Raw genomic sequence first — 21,499 nt, 5'->3', positions numbered from 1 at the left:
GAAGAGAGAAGGGGCCTGCGCCGGCGGGCGAGGTGGTGGCCGGAAGGGGGCGATGGGGGCCGGGGCCGGCGGGGGCAAATGGGGACGGGGCCGGGCACGGCGGCGTCGGGGGAGAAGAGAGAAGGGGTCGTGCCGGCGGGCAAGGTGGTGGCCGGAAGGGGGCGACGGGAGCCGGGGACGGCGGCCGGCTGGGGCGACGAGAAGCGGGGAGCAGAGGCGTACGAGAGAGAAGGGAGACAGATCGTGGTGGGGTGGCTCTCAGGAGGATAAGGGAGAGAGAGAGTGGGTGGTGGGGGCGTGGGATGGGCCGCATCAGTTTTGCGTTGTGGAGATGCATGTGTGGAGCAGATCATGCCATGTCATCGATCCGTGTGATCGATCCGCGTGGTGTGCTTTCTCTTTGCCGTCCACTTTTGCCGTCCGCCAGCAGACGGCAAAGAAACTGGCCATTAGGTTGTCCTCGTAAGCCCGCCACCCACCCTCTTTGCCGTCAGCTAGCAGACGGCAAAGATACGGCTGATGGCAAACCCTATCTTTGTCGTCCGCTGCCTCTTTGCCGTCCGCTTTCTGGTGGCTGATGGCAAAGCCTTCCTTTGCCGTCCGCTGGCTGACGGCAAAGAGTCGGCAGACGGCAAATCTGCCGATTCCAGTAGTGATGGTGGGATACTGGATGGCCAGGGGCGTCTCTCCTAACCATGTATCCTCCCAAAACCTTGTTGACATCCCATTGCCAACTAGGAATTTGACCCTACGAAAGGACAAGTCTTTCACTCTCATGATCCCTTTCCAGAATGGCGAGTCGGTTGGTCTCATGGTAACCAGAGCTAGTGTTTTCGACTGTAGATACTTATTACGCAAAATCTGTGCCCACATGCCCTCCGGCTCAGTCTCTAACCGATAAAGCCATTTGCTCATAAGGCATTTGTTCTTGATTTCTAAGTTCTCAATACCGAGCCCGCCTTGGTCTCTTGGTCGACAAAGAATGTCCCATCGCGCGAGACGGTATTTCCTCTTGGCCTCATCTGACTGCCAAAAGAATCAAGATCTGAAGAAATCAAGTCGTTTCTGTACCCCTTTTGGAATTTCAAAGAACGATAGTAGGAACATCGGCATACTAGTCAGTACTGAGTTAATCAGCACTAGCCGACCTCCATAAGACATGAGCTTACCCTTCAAGCAGCTCAGCTTTTTTTCTATTCGATCTTCGATACATTTCCATTCTTTATTAGATAACTTACGGTGATGGATCGGTATGCCCAAATACCTAAAAGGTAGAGATCCCAATTCACATCCAAACAATTGTCTATATGTATCTTGTTCGTCTTTGGCCTTCCCAAAGCAGAACAGTTCACTTTTGTGGAAGTTTATCTTTAAACCAGACAATTGTTCGAATAGGCATAAAATAAGTTTCATATTACGTGCCTTAGAAATGTCGTGATCCATAAATAAGATAGTGTCGTCAGCATACTGTAGAATGGATACTCCTCCATCAACCAGATGAGGAACTAACCCCTCCACTTGCCCATGCTGTTTGGCCCTGCCAATGAGAATGGCTAACATATCGGCCACTACATTAAACAGGAGAGGAGACATGGAATCTCCTTGTCTCAAACCCTTGTGTGTCTGGAAATAATGACCGATATCATCGTTAACCTTGATCCCGACACTACCCTTCTAGACTTGAGAACCCACTTGTTCCGCCAGACCTCGCTAAATCCTTTCATGCGCATTGCCTGCTGTAGGAAGGACCACTTTACTTTATCATACGCCTTCTCGAAATCCACTTTGAAGATAACCCCATCAAGCTTCTTCGAATGGATTTCATGTAACATTTCATGCAAAACGACCACCCCTTCCAGTATATGTCGCCCTGGCATGAACGCTGTTTGGCTTGGTTGTACCACTGAATGCGCGATTTGTGTCAATCTATTGGTCCCCACCTTTGTGAAGATTTTGAAACTCACGTTAAGAAGGCAAATTGGCCTGAACTGTTCAATCCGAACCGCCTCTTCTTTCCTTGGCAATAACGTAATCATACCAAAGTTAAGATGAAACAACTCTAAATGACCGTTAAAGAAATCATGAAACATAGGCATAAGATCATCTTTAATAATATGCCAACATTTCTTATAGAATTCAGCTGGAAACCCATCTGGTCCTGGTGCTTTATTCGATTTCATTTGTGAGATTGCATCCAGAATCTCCTTCTCAGTAAACGGTGCAGCTAGAATATCGTTATCTTCTACCTGAAGCTGAGGAATATCTCCAATAAGAGTTTCGTTTAGGGTCACCGTACTAGCTTTTGGATGACCAAACAATTGTTTATAGTATCTAGAGATATAAGCTTTCAGATTCTGATGCCCCAAAATTGTCCACTCGTCTTGTTCAAGCTGAATGATTTTCTTCTTCCTATGTTTGCCATTCGCAATCATATCGAAAAATTGTGTATTGTCATCCCCTTGGACAACCTTAAGCACTTTGGCACGCAGTGCCCATTTGAGCTCCTCCTCCCTAAGAAGAGCTCGTAGGCCTTGCTCAGCTTCGGACTTGGAACTTTGCTCATTCAACGTAAGCAGATTAGTTTCAGCTTTTAAATCTAAAGCTTCGATCAAACGAGTAAGTCGCTCTTTTTCTTGTTTGTAAATCCCACTCTCATTTCTGGCCCAACCTCGCAAAAACTGCCTCAAATGTCGGATCTTATTTTGCCATCTCTCAAGACTAGTTCTTCCACTAACAGGAATGGCCCATTCGCGTGCGATGATCTCCAAGAAGTTTTCTTTCTCGAACCAACCAAGTTCGAAAGAGAAAGCATTCTTGTTCGCAATATGCGTAGCCTCTCCCGAATCTACAAGCAATGGTGTATGGTTCGAGATCGCTCTTTGCATCGCATGGACCGACACCAAAGGATATTTTTGTTCCCATTCCACACTAGCAAGTACCCTATCCAACTTCTCATAAGTTGGAGTGGGCAACGAGTTGGCCCAAGTAAATTGTCTACCGGTGAGTTCGCTTTCTCTCAAATCAAGACTCTCGATAATCATATTAAACATCATAGCCCACCGACCATCAAAATTTTCATTGTTCTTTTCATCTCTCCTCCGAATTATATTGAAATCACCACCGACCAGGATTGGTAGATTCTCATCTCCATAAATCCGCACCAAGTCAGCCAAGAAATCTGGTTTAAGTTCAGGTTGTGCTGCTCCATGCACAGCCACGAGAAACCATCGGAAACCATCCAATTTTGATCTCACCCGAAACTTAACCATAAAATCTCCCCGAACCACGTTAAGGACCTCAAGTGTTTCACACGGAACCCCTAGTAAGATCCCACCAGATCTTCCTCTAGGAGGTAAGACGTGCCAATCGAAATCAACTCCTCCGGATAAAGTTCCAAGAAATTGTGAAGTAAAATTATCCCGTCGTGTTTCCAAAAGCGCAATAAAATCTAATTGTTGCTCTACCATTGTTTCCGCCAAGAACCTTCGTTTAGCCAAGTCAGCTAGACCTCTGCTATTCCAAAAGATTCCTTTCATAAGTCATCATGGAATTTTTTCTTCAGTTTAACCCTAGCGCTTCTACGAACCGCCGAAGTAGGATAGATTTTTCGTTTCCAGGATCGCTTAGGCTTCTCCCCAGCACCCTCCGGAACCGTATGCTCAACAGGGCACGAGACAGTGACCTCCGTCACTAGAGGCTCTACAGTGTCCATAATCTCGGATCCTTCCTCATCCTCGGCATCATCACTAGGTAAAAGATTATTGCAAATGTTCTCAAGGACTACAATTCCTAAGTTGTTCATGTCATCCTCATTCATAGGTTTAAGTGATGCAAGGTTTCAAATTATTTCAGAGGCCCGTTCTGCTTCTAAATCCAAAATATCGTTAACAGATTTCGCTACCTCTTTTTCATTTGAACCCAAAGTTATTCCTAAGTTGTTTGCCTTATCAATAATTTCATGCTCAAAGAAATGCATAATTGAACAACTTGTATCAAAAGACATACCTGTAGTTGCCTCGACATCTCGAAGCATGGCCGCCCTCTTGGCGCGTGCTAACTGCAGGTCATCAACATCAGGTTGTTCCTGGATCGAGTTGCTGACACGCCTGCCAGACGCTACCGGATCCGGGATCCCGCCAAAGGAAATGAACTCCTCTGTAGTCCTCTCCCTAGCTGATCGCTCCCCACAGAGACGCCCATCCCTAGTTGCCGGTGAAGAAGGGATAGGCGCGGTTTCGCTAGCATGGTGGGGGAAACTGACCGTGGAGCCACCTGCTCCATAGTCCCTCTCCCCCCAAACCGATGATGGAGCGCAGAGATGACGTCGGCGAGGGAACAGTGCTGGCCTCCTGCCTGCGCACCGAACCAAGCTGCCCAGAACTGCCCCGCGGTGAGCAAGTAGGGCGGCTCTCCAGCCCGCGCCCCTCCCCCAAATGACCTGATACAGGCGTAATTGGGCTAGGAGTGCTAGCCTCCTGCCCACCACCCCCACTTGCCAACGGGAGACCGCAGCCCTGCGAGTCCTGAATCTCGGAATCAACCCTGTGGGAAACAAGCACATTAGGCGAACCAACAGTAGGAGGCAACACCGATGGTAACTCGAGCTCCTCTGGATCATCCGCCTCAACTCGGTTCCTCCATAACCGACTAGGTGCAGACCAAGCTCCAAAAGAACCAAACCGGAGCGTGTTAACCGGTGTCGTGGATGACGACTCCTTGGCAGTTGCCGCCTTGTCCGATTGTGACTCCGGCCCCTTCGCCAAGTCCTGCGGATTACTCTCAGGCCCCTTGTCCTGATTCCCGGGGGCTCCTCCATCACCCTCAGTCGTATCCATATCCTGAAGATCATCTCCCTCCTGCGGTACTGGTGTATCCTCAATCTCAATCACAAGCACATATGTAACCCCGGCATGTGTCCACTTGACCACATCCAGCACGTGCTGCAAACTGGCCACGCTGACAAGTAATCTCGCAACTCCGTGAGCACGAGTGAAATGCATGTCAACCTGCTCCGTCTTGCCAATAAGCGACCCCAAGCTCCAAGCAACCAAAAAATGGTTAATATATTTGCGTGGTGCCCCAAAGAAGCGCACCCATACCTTCTCTAATGGTATACCCTCGGGTTCCTTCTCTTTCCACTCATCAAAAGCAATTACAATATTCGAACTCTGTACTCTGCACAAGCCATACTTGAGAACATGCAACTGGTCCTTAGTGGGGAAATCAACCTTGTAAGTCTGGTTCTCCAACTTAACAAGATCCCACTGATAATCACCTGGCACCAAGTCCCGCAACTGTCTCATAATCTGAGCCTCTGTCAAAACCCCATTAGTAACCTTGACGACTGCGGGAAAGCAACTCTCCATCACATGCACCATAGGTGCCACTTCCGGTGACTCAAAAAACATTAACTCTTGACAACAGACCCCATAAATGTTGACTACCGGTTTGGGGCCAGAAAGAAGTGGGCAGTCAGCAGACGCATGCTGCGATCTACTACAATAGTCACACAACTCAGTGGTGCACTCTGCCACAAAATGTCCTGGCTCACCACATCTGTAACACGGTAATTTTCTTCTTCTTAAGTGCCCACTTGGATAATTTTTCCCCGTCGCGTTTGTCTGCACCCATACGTTCATCGGCGGCCTTGTCAGAATTCTTATCAGAAGCCAAATCCCGCTGCTTAGTTGCCGTCTGCTTAGCCACGGGCACCTGTACAGTCGCCAACGCCGTAACCGCCTCCATGGCAGCCGCCGGCAGCACTGGCTTAGTCACCGCCTCCCCAAGTACCGTCGTCGGTGCCTTCTGCACCTCTGTCGTCTGGGCCGGAGGTGGCGGAGGTCTAGGCGGGGGCGGTCGTCTACCACCTCCCCTCCCTCCCCGGTTATAGCGATAATTGCCGCGTGGACGGAAGGTAGGACCAGCTGGCCCCTCCACGAGACCTCCCGGAGGGCCATAGAAATGGCGGCCGTCACCGCCGTTGTTCTACCATGCATAACCACAGCCTCCTCCCGTTGAAGAAGAACCCCGGTGTTGTCTGTCCCCATAGGCGTTATACCCGTCATCACCCCACTGCCAACGAGACTGGGCACGATCATCATGTCCCGCACCCGCGTAGTGCCCCCGGCCTGAGCCATTAGGGTTCGTCGCGGCCCTCGCATCACGGACCGGCGGCCTGGGCGGAGGAGCACCTTGCGGCGGCGGGGGATCAGCTCGTGGCGGCGGTTCGGCCCCCCGACCTGCCATGCCGTCCGCGACGGACGTTGGTTGCACGGCGGAGATCGCTGCTGGTGGAGACACGCGAGTCGCTCATCCAAGACCTAGCTTGGGGAAGCCAGGCGTAGCGATCCTGGGATAGCGTTGTACGCGAGCGAAAACCGCTTGTGTTCCCGAGTCCCGCACCACGTACCCCGATCGGCCCGTCTCGGTGAGGACTTGGGTCGCTTCCTCGGCCACTTGCCCAGGTTCTCTTGCGCCCAAGCCCACCTCCTCCAAAATCGGCCCATCTTGGCCTAGCAAAAGATTCAAACGAGCTTTCCTGGCCGCTCGGATCTCACCGAGATCCAAGACCGGCGCTGGCGCCGCCACCGGCCGGTTCTTCTTCCGGAGACCTTTGACTACCTTCCAAGAGCCTAAAAAGTCGCCAAGGGTGAGAGATGGAAGACGTACCTTAGGTAGAGGTCCTCTCCAAGGACGAATCGCCGACGGTGCCGTCCGGCGATGCACAACCTGCCGGAGTACCTCAACCGCTTCCGCCTTGCCCAGTCCATCCCAAGCTCGATCAATCATCGAAACGATCTCCTCAACTAGTCCGGCCGCCTCCTCCACAGAGTATCCAATCCGTAATGCCTTGCAGATGTGATCACTGGGCGTTGGGGAATACTCCCCCGCCCCGAAACTGTCTTCGCACCGGATCTCTTCCTCATCGGAGTCCTCAGAGTCCTTGATGTCTACTACGCAACCTTCTCCTTGTAGACGTTGTTGGGCCTCCAAGTGCAGAGGTTTGTAGGACAGTAGAAAATTTCCCTCAAGTGGATGAGCTAAGGTTTATCAATCCGTGGGAGGCGTAGGTTGAAGATGGTCTCTCTCTAACAACCCTGCAACCAAATAACAAAGAGTTTCTTGTGTCCCCAACACACCCAATACAATGGTAAATTGTATAGGTGCACTAGTTCGGCGAAGAGATGGTGATACAAGTGCAATATGGATGATGGATATGAGTATTTGTAATCTGAAAATATAAAAACAGCAAGGTAGCTAATGATAAAAGTGAGCTTAAACGGTATTGCAATGCTAGGAAACAAGGCCTAGGGTTCATACTTTCACTAGTGCAAGTCCTCTCAACAATAATAACATAACTGGATCATATAACTATCCCTCAACATGCAACAAAGAGTCACTCCAAAGTCACTAATAGCGGAGAACAAACAAAGAAATTATTGTAGGGTACGAAACCACCTCAAAGTTATCCTTTCTGATTGATCTATTCAAGAGTCCGTAGTAAAATAACACGAAGCTATTCTTTCCGTTCGATCTATCATAGAGTTCGTACTAGAATAACACCTTAAGACACAAATCAACCAAAACCCTAATGTCACCTAGATACTCCAATGTCACCTCAAGTATCCGTGGGTATGATTATACGATATGCATCAGACAATCTCAGATTCATCTATTCAACCAACACAAAGAACTTCAAAGAGTGCCCCAAAGTTTCTACCGGAGAGTCAAGACAAAAACGTGTGCCAACCCATATGCATAAGTTCACTGAACCCGCAAGTTGATCACCAAAACATACATCAAGTAGATCACGTGATATCCCATTGTCACCACAGGTAAGCACATGGAAGACATACATCAAGTGTTCTCAAATCCTTAAAGACTCAATCCGATAAGATAACTTCAAAGGGAAAACTCAATCCATTACAAGAGAGTAGAGGGGGAGAAACATCATAAGATCCAACTATAATAGCAAAGCTCGCGATACGCCAAGATCATACCACCTCAAGAACACGAGAGAGAGAGAGATCAAACACATAGCTACTGGTACATACCCTCAGCCCCGAGGGTGAACTAGTCCCTCCTCGTCATGGAGAGCGCCGGGATGATGAAGATGGCCACCGGTGAGGGATCCCCCCTCCGGCAGGGTGCTGGAATAGGGTCCCGATTGGTTTTTCGTGGCTCTGGAGGCTTGCGGCAGCGGAACTCCTGATCTATTGTGCTCCCCGATGTTTTTAGGGTATATGGACATATATAGGCGAAAGAAGTAGGTCAGGGGAGCCACGAGGGGCCCACGAGGGTGGGGGCACGCCCAGGGGGCAGGCGCGCCTCCCTGCCTCGTGGCCACCTCGAAGCTTCCCTGACGTCTACTCCAAGTCTCCTGGATTGCTTCCATTCCAAAAATAATTCTCCTGAAGGTTTCATTCCGTTTGGACTCCGTTTGATATTCCTTTTCTTCGAAACACTGAAATAGGCAAGAAAACAGCAATCTGGGCTGGGCCTCCGGTTAATAGGTTAGTCCCGAAGATAATATAAAAGTGTTTATTAAAGCCCATTAAACATCCAAAACAGATAATATAATAGCATGGAACAATCAAAAATTATAGATACGTTGGAGACGTATCAAGCATCCCCAAGCTTAATTCCTGCTCGTCCTCGAGTAGGTAAATGATAAAAATAGAATTTTTGATGTGGAATGCTACCTAACATATTCATCAATGTATTTTTTTTATTTATTGTGGCATGAATGTTCAGATCCGAAAGATTCAAGATAAAAGTTTAATATTGACATAAAAGTAGTAATACTTCAAGCATACTAACTAAGCAATCATGTCTTCTCAAAATAACATGGCTAAAGAAAGTTATCCCTACAAAATCATATAGTCTGGCTATGCTCTATCTTCATCACACAAAATATTTAAATCATGCACAACCCCGGTTTCAGCCAAGCAATTGTTTCATACTTTAGTATTATCAAACTTTTTCAATCTTCACGCAATACATGAGCGTGAGCCATGGACATAGCACTATATATGGAATAGAATGGTGGTTTTGGAGAAGACAAAAAGGGAGAAGATATTCTCACATCAAGTAGGCATATCAACGGGCTATGGAGATGCCCATTAATATATATCAATGTGAGTGAGTAGGGATTGCCATGCAACGGATGCACTAGAGCTATAAGTGTATGAAAGCTCAAAACTGAAAACTAAGTGGGTGTGCATCCAACTTGCTTGCTCATGAAGACCTAAGGCACTTTGAGGAAGCCCATCATTGGAATATACAAGCCAAGTTCTATAATGAAAAATTCCCACTAGTATATGAAAGTGACAACATAGGAGACTCTCTATCATGAAGATCATGGCGCTACTTTGAAGCACAAGTGTGGTAAAAGGATGGTAGCATTGCCCCTTCTCTCTTTTTCTCTCATTTTTTTTCTTGGGCCTAATCTTTTTTTTCTCTGGCCTCTTTTTTTTCTTTTCTTTTTATTTTTCGTCCGGGGTCTCATCCCGACTTGTGGGGGAATCATAGTCTCCATCATCCTTTCCTCACTGGGGCAATGCTCTAATAATGAAGATCATCACACTTTTATTTACTTACAACTCAAGAATTACAACTCGATACTTAGAACAAAATATGACTCTATATGAATGCCTCCGGTGGTGTACCGGGATATGCAATGAATCAAGAGTGACATGTATGAAAGAATTATGAAAGGTGGCTTTGCCACAAATACGATGTCAACTACATGATCATGCAAAGCAATATGACAATGATGGAGCGTGTCATAATAAACGAAACGGTGGAAAGTTGCATGGCAATATATCTCGGAATGGCTATGGAAAGGCCATAATAGGTAGGTATGGTGGCTGTTTTGAGGAAGGTATATGGTGGGTGTATGATACCGGCGAAAGTTGCGCGGTATTAGAGAGGCTAGCAATGGTGGAAGGGTGAGAGTGCGTATAATCCATGGACTCAACATTAGTCATGAAGAACTCACATATTTATTGCAAAAATCTACAAGTCATCAAAACAAAGTACTACACGCATGCTCCTAGGGGAAGGGTTGGTAGGAGTTAACCATCGCGCGATCCCGACCTCCACACATAAGGAAGACAATCAATAAATAAATCATGCTCCAACTTCATCACATAACGGTTCACCATACGTGCATGCTACGGGAATCACAAACCTCAAACACAAGTATTTATCAAATTCACAATTACTCCACTAGCATAACTCTAATATCACCATCCTCATATCTCAAAACAATCATAAGGAATCAAACTTCTCTTAGTATTTAACGCACTTTATATGAAAGTTTTTATTATATCCCTCTTGGATGCCCATCATATCAGGACTAATTTTATAACCAAGGCAAATTACCATGCTGTTCGAAAAGACTCTCAAAATAATATAAGTGAAGCATGATATTTCATCTATTTCTTCAAAATAAAACCACCGTCGTGCTCTAAAAAGATATAAGTGAAGCACTAGAGCAAATGACAAACTACTCCAAAAGATATAAGTGAAGATCAATGAGTAGTTGAATAATTATGTAACTATGTGAAGACTCTCTAACATTTAAGAATTTCAGATCTTGGAATAATATTCAAACAGCAAGCAAAACAAAAGAAAATAAAATGACGCACCAAGCACAACACATATCATGTGGTGAATAAAAATATAGCTCCAAGTAAAGTTACCGATGAACGAAGACGAAAGAGGGGATGCCTTCCGGGGCATCCACAAGCTTAGGCTCTTGGTTTTCCTTGAATATTACCTTGGGGTGCCTTGGGCATCCCCAATCTTAGGCTCTTGCCACTCCTTATTCCATAGTCCATCGAATCTTTACCCAAAACTTGAAAACTTCACAACACAAAACTCAACAGAAAACTCGTAAGCTCCGTTGGTATAAGAAAATAAAACCACCACTTAGGTACTGTTGTGAACTCATTATTTATTTATATTGGTGTAATATCTACTGTATTCCAACTTCTCTATGGTTCATACCCTCCGATACTACTCATAGATTCATCAAAATAAGCAAACAACACATAGAAAACAGAATCTGTCAAAAACAGAACAGTCTGTAGTAATCTGTATCAAACGCAAACTTCTGGAACCTAAAAAGTTCTACCAAATTAGGAAGTCCTAGATAATTTGTTTATTAATCCTCTGCAAAAAGAATCAACTGGAAAGCACGTTTCCGTGATTTATGAAAACTAATCTCGTGCGCGCAAGGTTTCTGATTTTCAGCAGGATCAACACAACTATCACCGTAAGCTATCCTAAAGGTCTTACTTGGCACTTTATTGAAAAACAAGCTATAAAAAATGATTACTACAGTATCATAATCATGTGAACACACAAAAACAGTAAAGTTAAATATTGGGTTGTCTCCCAACAAGCGCTTTTCTTTATTGCCTTTTTAGCTAGGCATGATGATGACAATGATGCTCCCATAAAAGATAAGAATTGAAACATAACGGGAGCGTCATGAAGCATATGACTAGCACATTTAAGCCTAACCCAATTACTATGCATAGGGATTTTGTGAGCAAACAACTTATGGGAACAAGAATCAACTTGCATAGGAAGGCAAAACAAGTGCAACTTCAAAAATTTCAACACATAGAGAGGAAACTTGATATTATTGCAATTTCTACAAGCATACGTTCCTCCCTCATAATAATTTTCAGTAGAACCATGAATTAATTCAACAATATAACCAGCACCTATAGCATTCTTTTCATGATCTACTTGCATCGAATTTTTATTACTCTCCACATAAGCAAATTTCTTCTCATTCGGAATAGTGGGAGTATCATAAGAGACTCGAATACTATAAATTGTTTCCACATTAAAAGAGTAATGTTCAAAAAAGGGTAATCATAATCATGATAAGTTTTATAAATATAATCATCACTACTCTTTATAACATAGGTGTCATCACAATAATCATCATAAATAGGAGACATGCTACCATCATAATAAATTTGCTCATCAAAACTTGGGGGGCTAAAAATATCATCTTCATTGGGCATAGCATCCCCAAGCTTGGGACAAACATTAATTGTAGCAAATATATTCTCAAACATGTAATTCTCATCAAACATAGCATCCCCAAGCTTGGGCCTTTTCATATCATAAGCATAATCACTCTCATCGTTAATAGTATGGATAGCACTAATAGTATAGCAATTATCATCATCACAATGAGTAATAGGAGCAACATCATTTGGGAGGGATACCTTTTTTACCTTGTTTATTTTTCTTCTTCACATCATGTGTGGGTTTAACCCTCTCTTTCGAGCTCCTTATTAATGAGATGGGTTGAATAGAAAGCTCCTCCTCGTTACCTGATTCATCATAAGAAATAATAGGAGGATATTGGGAAGTCTCTTCCCTTTCGTTAGTATTCTCTTCATCTTCTATTTGTTTTCTTTTCTTTATGTAATTGGCAATATAAGGATTTTCAATGCAATTCACCGCACAATACAAAGAAATTTCTTCTAGATCAAACTACAGAACTCTCTCAAGGGCAAATTCTAGAATAATCTTAGTTATACGTTTCGTTTCTTCATAACCCAAAAGCAAACTAAGTTCATTATGATGCGCAAGGGAAATCAAGTCATCACAATTTTTGGACACGATACGATCATGAAACAATTTGCATTGGATATTTAAATGACCACGTTCATTGCAAAGTTCACAAGGATGGCTAAGAAAATTTAAATTTTCAGCACAAACACCTAGCCTTTCTTACAACTATTTGGTTTCTAAATACTTATGCCTCTTGCAAAAATCTATCTTCCCTATTTGGTGTGTACTTGCAAACTCTATGCACTCCAAAAAAATCGACATGCTTATAAGAGACATTTTCATCATGACTAGTGCAATCATCATTAGTACCATGGACATTCAAAGAGTTCATACTAACAACATTGCAATCATGCTCATCATTCAAATATTTAGTGCCAAACATTTTATAGACTTCTTCTTCTAGCACTTGAGCACAATTTTCCTTTCCATCATTCTCACGAAAGATATTAAAAAGATGAAGCATATGAGGCAAACTCAATTCCATTTTTTGTAGTTTTCTTTCATAAACTAAACTAGTGATAAAAAAAGAAACTAAAAGATTCGATTGCAAGATCTAAAGATATACCTTCAAGCACTCACCTCCCCGGCAATGGCGCCAGAAAAGAGCTTGATGTCTACTACGCAACCTTCTCCTTGTAGACGTTGTTGGGCCTCCAAGTGCAGAGGTTTGTAGGACAGTAGCAAATTTCCCTCAAGTGGATGACCTAAGGTTTATCAATCCATGGGAGGCGTAGGTTGAAGATGGTCTCTCTCTAACAACCCTGCAACCAAATAACAAAGGGTCCATTGTGTCCCCAACACACCCAATACAATGGTAAATTGTATAGGTGCACTAGTTCGGCGAAGAGATGGTGATACAAGTGCAATATGGATGATGGATATGAGTATTTGTAATCTGAAAATATAAAAACAACAAGGTAACTAATGATAAAAGTGAGCGTAAACGGTATTGCAGTGCTAGGAAACAAGGCTTAGGGTTCATACTTTCACTAGTGCAAGTTCTCTCAACAATAATAACATAACTGGATCATATAACTATCCCTCAACATGCAACAAAGAGTCACTCCAAAGTCACTAATAGCGGAGAACAAACGAAGAGATTATTGTAGGGTACGAAACCACCTCAAAGTTATCCTTTCTGATCGATCTATTCAAGAGTCCGTAGTAAAATAACACAAAACTATTCTTTCCGTTCGATCTATCACAGAGTTCGTACTAGAATAACACCTTAAGACACAAATCAACCAAAACCCTAATGTCACCTAGATACTCCAATGTCGCCTCAAGTATCCGTGGGTATGATTATACGATATGCATCACACAATCTCAGATTCATCTATTCAATCAACACAAAGAACTTCAAAGAGTGCCCCAAAGTTTCTACCGGAGAGTCAAGACGAAAACGCGTGCCAACCCCTATGCATAAGTTCACTGAACCCGCAAGTTGATCACCAAAACATACATCAAGTAGATCACGTGATATCCCATTGTCACCACAAATAAGCACATGCAAGACATACATCAAGTGTTCTCAAATCCTTAAAGACTCAATCTGATAAGATAACTTCAAAGGGAAAACTCAATCCATTACAAGAGAGTAGAGGGGGAGAAACATCATAAGATCCAACTATAATAGCAAAGCTCGCGATACATCAAGATCGTACCACCTCAAGAACACGAGAGAGAGAGATCAAACACATAGTTACTGGTACATACCCTCAGTACCGAGGGTGAACTACTCCCTCCTCGTCATGGAGTGCGCCGGGATGATGAAGATGGCCACCGGTGAGGGATCCCCCCTCCGGCAGGGTGCCAGAATAGGGTCCCGATTGGTTTTTCGTGGATCTGGAGGCTTGCGGCGGCGGAACTCCCGATCTATTGTGCTCCCCGATGTTTTTAGGGTATATGGACATATATAGGTGAAAGAAGTCGGTCAGGGGAGACATGAGGGGCCCACGAGGGTGGGGGCGCGCCCAGGGGTGGCAGGCGCGCCTCCCTGCCTCGTGGACACCTCGAAGCTTCCCTGACGTCGACTCCAAGTCTCCTGGATTGCTTCCGTTCCAAAAATAACTCTCCCGAAGGTTTCATTCCGTTTGGACTCCGTTTGATATTCCTTTTCTTCGAAACACTGAAATAGGCAAGAAAACAACAATCTGGGCTGGACCTCCGGTTAATAGGTTAGTCCCAAAAATAATATAAAAGTGTTTATTAAAGCCCATTAAACATCCAAAACAGATAATATAATAGCATGGAACAATCAAAAATTATAGATACGTTGGAGACATATCAGTCCTCGCCGGCGCGGGCCCAGAACCGACTGCCATGGCCCTGAGAGGACGAGGTCGACCGGGTCGCCGCGGCGGCCGGCCCCCTGTGGCCGCCTCCGCGATCGCCTTCGGGGTCGCCCCTCATCTATAAAAATGGGAGAGATTTTCACTTCCCGGCCTCTGCACCAACTACGGATGCATACGCCCTTTTTAGTATGAGTACCAAGATAAACATGGTCCTCAGAATTTTTTTAAATGAGTATCAAGATATTTCTTCATGAGTGGTTCCACCACACACCAAGCTTGATCCTCAATAAATGAGACAAAATCCCGTGTGCATCACCTGTCAATTCTAGGAATTGAACTCGGGTCGTTAGGCTGCACAACCGCATGCCCAACCACTGAGCCAAGGCTCTCTTTGCCGCGACTTGCTCCGCTGCCGCCGCGCGTTGTCCCTTCCGCACCGCCGCTGCGATGTCGTCCGTCGCGCAAACTAGCGGCACCATCGTCTCTTCCCCCATCGCCTCGATCCCCGCCACGCTCGCCGTCCCAACGATCTCCGTCCGCCTCGGTCGCTACAACTTCATGCTCTAGGGGGGCATAACCAGCACCGTTCTTGCTGGTGCCAACCTCCACGGACACCTCGATGGCACCAAGGCGGCACCGTCCGAAACACTCGTTGTCGGCACCGGCGACGCTGCTACCACCGTCTTCAACCCGGAGTACCACCAATGGTGGGTTCAAGATCAGCGCGTCAAGGGGCTTCTTCTCACCTGGATGGATGAGGATATTGCATGCCAACTCGTTGGCTGCGAGTCAGCGCATGCGGTGTGGACAGCTGTCGCCGCCATGTTCGGCGCCCAGAGCCGCGCCAATGTCCGCCACATCTAGCGGCAACTTCAGTCGCTGAGGAAGGACAATCTGTTTGCCGCGGAATACATGCACAAGATGAAGGCCCTGGCCGACACTATGGCCGCCGCCGGCTCTCCGATCCGTGATGATGAGCTTATCGATCACATCCTCACCGGCCTCGGCTCCACCTACAACTCCATCGCCGCCTCCTTGGGCGTGAGTAACGCACCCATGCCCTACTCTAGTTTTACTCATTGGTTCTGCCCTTCAAGGCGCTACAGGCACAACATAGTGCGGTGGAGGGGTGGTCTCCCTCCGCGAATGCCGTGACCCGTTTGGGTTTGTACGGCGCGGGCGATCGCGTGCCCTACTCCGATCCCTATCCCTCCCATGGGGGGGGGACGCCCGGCTGATGGACATGGCCAGCCCACAGAGCTGCCAAGGTGGTAATGGCGGCAACACCGGCGGCCGTGACCGCAACGCTGGTTATGCCAGCAATGGTCGGCAAGGTGGAGGGGGCAACGCCAGCAACAACGGCGGAGGCGGTGGGCGTCACAACCGCTGGCGTCCCCGGTGCTAAATTTGCAAGAACTGGGGCCATGAAGCCGACGACTGTCGCAAGCGCTATGATCAGGATCACAACTCCCGCTATGCCAACTCGGCCTCCACCAACACCGTCGACTTTCCTTGGGTGTTGGATACCGGGGCTACGGATCACTTGACTAATGATCTTGAGCGCCTCCAGGTTCATGAGCGCTATGACGGCAAGGATCAGGTTCAGGTGGCCAATGGTGCAGGTTTGTCTATTTCACACATTGGTCATTCGCGTTTACCCAATTCATCTCTTAAACTGCCCAACATCCTTCATGTTCCACACATCAGCCAGCATCTTCTCTCTGTTTATCGTCTTCTTTGTGATAATGACGTGTTTGTTGAATTTCACCGTCGTTTTTTCCTTGTTAAGGACAAAGCAACCAGGCGCGTCATCCTTCACCGTAGAAGTTACGGGGGGTGTCTATCCGGTCCCCTTGGCTTGTGCATCATCTTCATCGTCTCGTCGTGCCTCCTCCGGTGTCCGAGTTTCGTCGTCGCAATGGCATCAACGTCTTGGTCATCCTACAAATAATGTGGTCATTTCCATTGTTCGGAGTCATGAACTTCCGTGTTCTAGTTCAAATAATTCATAGTTAGTTTGTGATGCCTGTCAGCGTGCTAAGAGTCATCAACTACCTTATTCTACTTCGTTTCACATCACTACTGTACCTCTTGAATTAATACATTCGGATGTTTGGGGTCCCGCTCTTGCTTCGTTGGGAGGGTACAAATATTATGTTAGTTTTATTGATGACAACATGCGCTTCACCTAGATTTATTTGCTTAAACACAAGTCTGATGTTGAGCAAGTTTTCTACAACTTTCAGGCTCATGTCGAATGCCTTCTGGATTATAAAATCAAAGCCGTTCAGTCTGACTGGGGTGGTGAATACCACAAACTCCATCGCTACTTTCAACGCATGGGCATCTCTCACCGAGTGTCATGTCCGCATACCTCTCAGCAGAACGGTATTGTCGAGCGCAAACACCGACATTTGGTCGAGACCGGTCTTGCCTTGCTTGCGCACTCCTCTCTTCCACTTCGGTTTTGGGATGAGGCTTTTCTTACGGCATGTTACCTCATCAACCGTATGCCCACTCTGGTTCTCAACAAGGACACACCTTTGTTCCGTCTGTTTCATGTTCAGCCCAACTACTCCTCCCTTCGGATTTTTGGGTGTGCTTGCTGGCCTAGTCTCCGCAAGTACAATGCTCACAAGCTTGAGTTTCGGTCCAAGATGTGTGTTTTCCCTGGCTACAGTCCTTTGCATAAGGGCTATAAGTGTCTTGACCATACCTCCGGTCGGATATACATCTCTCGTGATGTTGTTTTCGACGAGACTGTGTTCCCTTACTCTCAACCTAGTGTTTCGGTTGATCCTGCTTCTCTTGAACATGCACTCACTTTTCCCTCCGATGAACCGGTTCCGGATGTCCATGTGCGTAAATATGACCTGTCCTATTTGTCATCTAACTTGTCTTTTGTAGGTGATATTACTTTGAGTTCCCCCAGGTACATGTTGCTGCTCCGATGCCTACTGATGCACCCGGCGTGCATGTCCCGCCGCCCGAGGCAGGCGCGGCTGCCTCACCTAATGGCGCGACCGCGAACGCGGCTGGGTCGCCACCCTCGCCTGGGCTGGTCCAGCACACCATCTTCTCTCGGCCCGTGTCGCCCCTTGCTGAGGTCCCCTCAGCCGCGACACCCTCGGCCGAGCCCTCGTCACCGTCGTCTTCTCTTACTGGCGATGCAGCTCCGGCGCATGCTATGGTCACACGCCATCGTGATCATACGTGCAAGGAGAAGTCTTAGACTGATGGCACAGTTCGGTATGACTCTCGCCGTCGTGCCTTCTTCGCCATGCCGTTTTCCCATCGTGATGCTCTGGGTGAACCTGCCTGGCGTGCCGCCATGTCTGAGGAGTTTGCTGCTCTCCATCACACTAACACCTGGGTGTTGGTGCCTTATTGTGAGCTGCAAGTGGATTTTCAAAACCAAGCATCGTCCGGATGGGTCTGTTGATAAGCACAAAGCTCGTCTTGTTGCTCGTGGTTTCACTCAACAGCACGGGATTGACTACGGAGATACTTTTAGCCCGGTGGTGAAGCCTGCCACCGTTCGCTTGGTTTTGTCTCTTGATGTGTCTCGTGGCTGGAGCCTCCGACAGATTGATGTGAGCAATGCCTTTTTACATGGGTTCTTGGCCGAAGATGTGTACATGCAGCAGCCACCTGGGTTCGAGGATGCCACTTATCCCTCTCATGTCTGCAAACTTCAGTGGTCTATTTATGGTCTAAAGCAGTCGCCCCGTGCCTGGTATGCTCGTTTGAGTCGGTGCCTTTCACAACTCGGTTTTGTTGCTTCCAGATCAGATGCATCTCTGTTCATCTTCTCCCAGGGTACTATACAGATATACATGCTGGTGTATGTTGATGATATTGTGATTGCTGGCTCTACCCCTGCCGTGGTGGATCGTCTTGTGCAGTCGTTGTCTGCTAGCTTTCCCATCAAAGATTTGGGTCGTCTCGAGTACTTTCTTGGTTTGGAAGCATCCTTTCATTCAGGGGGAATGACCTTGACGCAGAAAAAGTATGCTTTGGATCTTCTTCATCGCGTCAACATGGAGAATTGCAAGGCCACCTCCACTCCGCTTGCTACATCCGAGAGTCTCTCACGTCATAGTGGTGCACTACTGGGTAGAGATTACTCCTTTCGGTATCGCAGTGTGGTTGGGGCACTTTAGTATTTGACCCTCACTCGTCCTGATATCTCCTTCGCAGTGAACAAAGTGTGTCAGTTCCTGTCTCAGCCAACGGAGGATCATTGGGAAGCAGTCAAGCATATTTTGAGATATGTCAAAGGTACGCTAGACATGGGACTACGGATTCGTAAGTCCAGATTTACTGGAGTGAGTATATTCACCGATGCAGACTGGGCAGGATGTTGATGATAGGCACTCCATTGGTGGTTTTGCTATATTTGTTGGACCTAACCTTGTATCTTGGAGCTCGAAGAAGCAACCCACAGTCTCGAGATCAAGCACCGAGGCGGAGTATAAGGTATTGGCCAATGCGCGGCTGAAGCCATTTGGATAGACTCAGTTCTCACATAACTTGGAGTCCCCGGCAGCGCACTCCGTTCTGCGGTACGCCAGGCCTCGTTTCCATCGGCTGTTCCGTCCAAGCCCTCCCGATGAACACGACGACGCATTTTGTTCCGACCCAGCCGGTTGGCTCCCCATGAACACGACGACGACGCTGTTTCTCCATTCCGACCCAGCCATGTACACGAGCCCTGGCCGTACGTATGCACGAGTAGGCGTTCGAGACCCTGCCCGTATATACGTATGTGGCTGTATTTTCTTTCTTGCACACTGGCCGTTGTACGTACATGTACATGCTATGTGCGCGCCTCTACTACGACCCGTGCGCGCCTCTACATCGACCAGTATGTACGTACACGTTCGTGACCAGAATGACAAAGCTACGTACGCTTCGACCAGGTGGGTCCCGACTGTCAGACACTTCCTTGCCTACGAAGAAGTAGCTGGTGGGTCCCGGCAGTCAGGGGGCGAATGGTTTTTTTTGCCTGGACGCACTTCCTTGCGTGCGAAGATGTAGCTGGTGGGTCCCAGCAGTCAGGGGGAAACGTTTTTTTTGCGAAATACGGTGGCATGTCCGATGGGTCCCCGCTGTCAGGTGGAGGAATAATTATTTTGCGCGTAATAAGGAGGCACTTCCTTGCTGCGGCCGTGGACCCAGCTGTCAGCCTCTCCACATACAGTACTCTTCGATGGAAGTTGGTCGTTGACCACATTGACCACGCCGCGCCGAGAGCACCAAGGCGGTTGACAACGGCGAGGCCTATGAAGGGGACGACGCAGAGCCAGGGAAGACGCGGCAGTGGATGCAATGTGGAGAGGAGTATGAGGGTTCACTGGTTCGGCTGCGGTCTGAGGCTACCGTCGCCGCAGAATAACAGGGGTTGTGGGTGAGTAGAGGGATGGCCTGGCCAGCGGTGGGAGTAGTAGGGGGTGGTGAGGCCTCCGCGGCATCGCAGCCCGCCACGGGAGGCAGGAGCACGAGGCACGACCGACGCTGGTTTGGGCGGCTGGAGCAAGAAGACCAGAAGTTGAAGAAGCACTACGGCCGTTGGATGGACATCGTACGGTAACTGGAGCTAGAATCGTTCATATTAACTAAGTTGACAAAGCACTCCATCCCCGTCAACTTAGTAGGCCCACTAGTCAGCCTCCCACCAAGGTGGTTCCCAACCAGCAGGGGGAGTATTCATTTTTTTGTGCGTAATAAGGAGGCACTTCCGGTGGGTCCGAGCTGACAGCGGGGGGAATGTTTTTTTCACGCAATAAGGTGGCCCGTCCGGTGGGTCCCAGCAGTCATGGGGGAAACGTTTTTTTCGTGAAATACGGTGGCCCGTCCGGTGGGTCCCTGCTGTCAGGTGGAGGAATCATTATTTTCCGCGTAATAAGGAGGCACATCCTTGCTGCCGTCATGGACCTAGCTGTCAGCCTCTCCACGTACAGTCCACGTCTGATGGAAGCCGTTCCTTGACCACGTTGACCACGCCGCGCTGAGAGCACCAGGGCGGTGGACGACGGCGAGGCCTAGGAAGGGGACGACGCGGAGCCAGGGAAGACACGGCAGTGGAAGCCCGCGCGGAGAGGAGTACGAGAGTTCACTAGTTCGGCTGCGGTGTGAGGCTGCCGTCGCCGCGGAATAACAGGGGGTGTGGGTGAGTAGAGGGATGGCCTGGCCAGCGGTGGGAGTAGTAGGGGGCGGTGAGGCCTGCGCGGCAGCACAGCCGGTCACGGGAGGCGGGAGCAGGCGGCACGACCGGCGCTGCTTTGGGCGGCTGGCGCAAGAAGACCAGAGGTTGAAGAAGCACGACGGCCGTTGGATGGACATCATACGGTCACTGCAGCTAGAATCGTTTATATTGACTAAGTTGACAAAGCCCTTGGTACGCGTCAACTTAGTAGGCCCACAGGTCAGCTTCCGAAACGGTGCGCCCCAGATGTCAGGGGGAGGAATCATTTTTTGGGCGGGTGAAGCTAGAATATCCGAGATTGAAGAAGAAGCACGGCATCCGTTGGATGGACATCCAACGGCCACTGCTGCTAGAACCGTGTGTTGACTATAAGTTGACAAAGCTTTGCATA

The sequence above is a fragment of the Triticum aestivum genome, chromosome 2D (genome assembly GCF_018294505.1).
Source record: "Triticum aestivum cultivar Chinese Spring chromosome 2D, IWGSC CS RefSeq v2.1, whole genome shotgun sequence".
NCBI lineage: Eukaryota > Viridiplantae > Streptophyta > Magnoliopsida > Poales > Poaceae > Triticum > Triticum aestivum.
Note: the sequence above shows the minus strand (reverse complement) of the source record.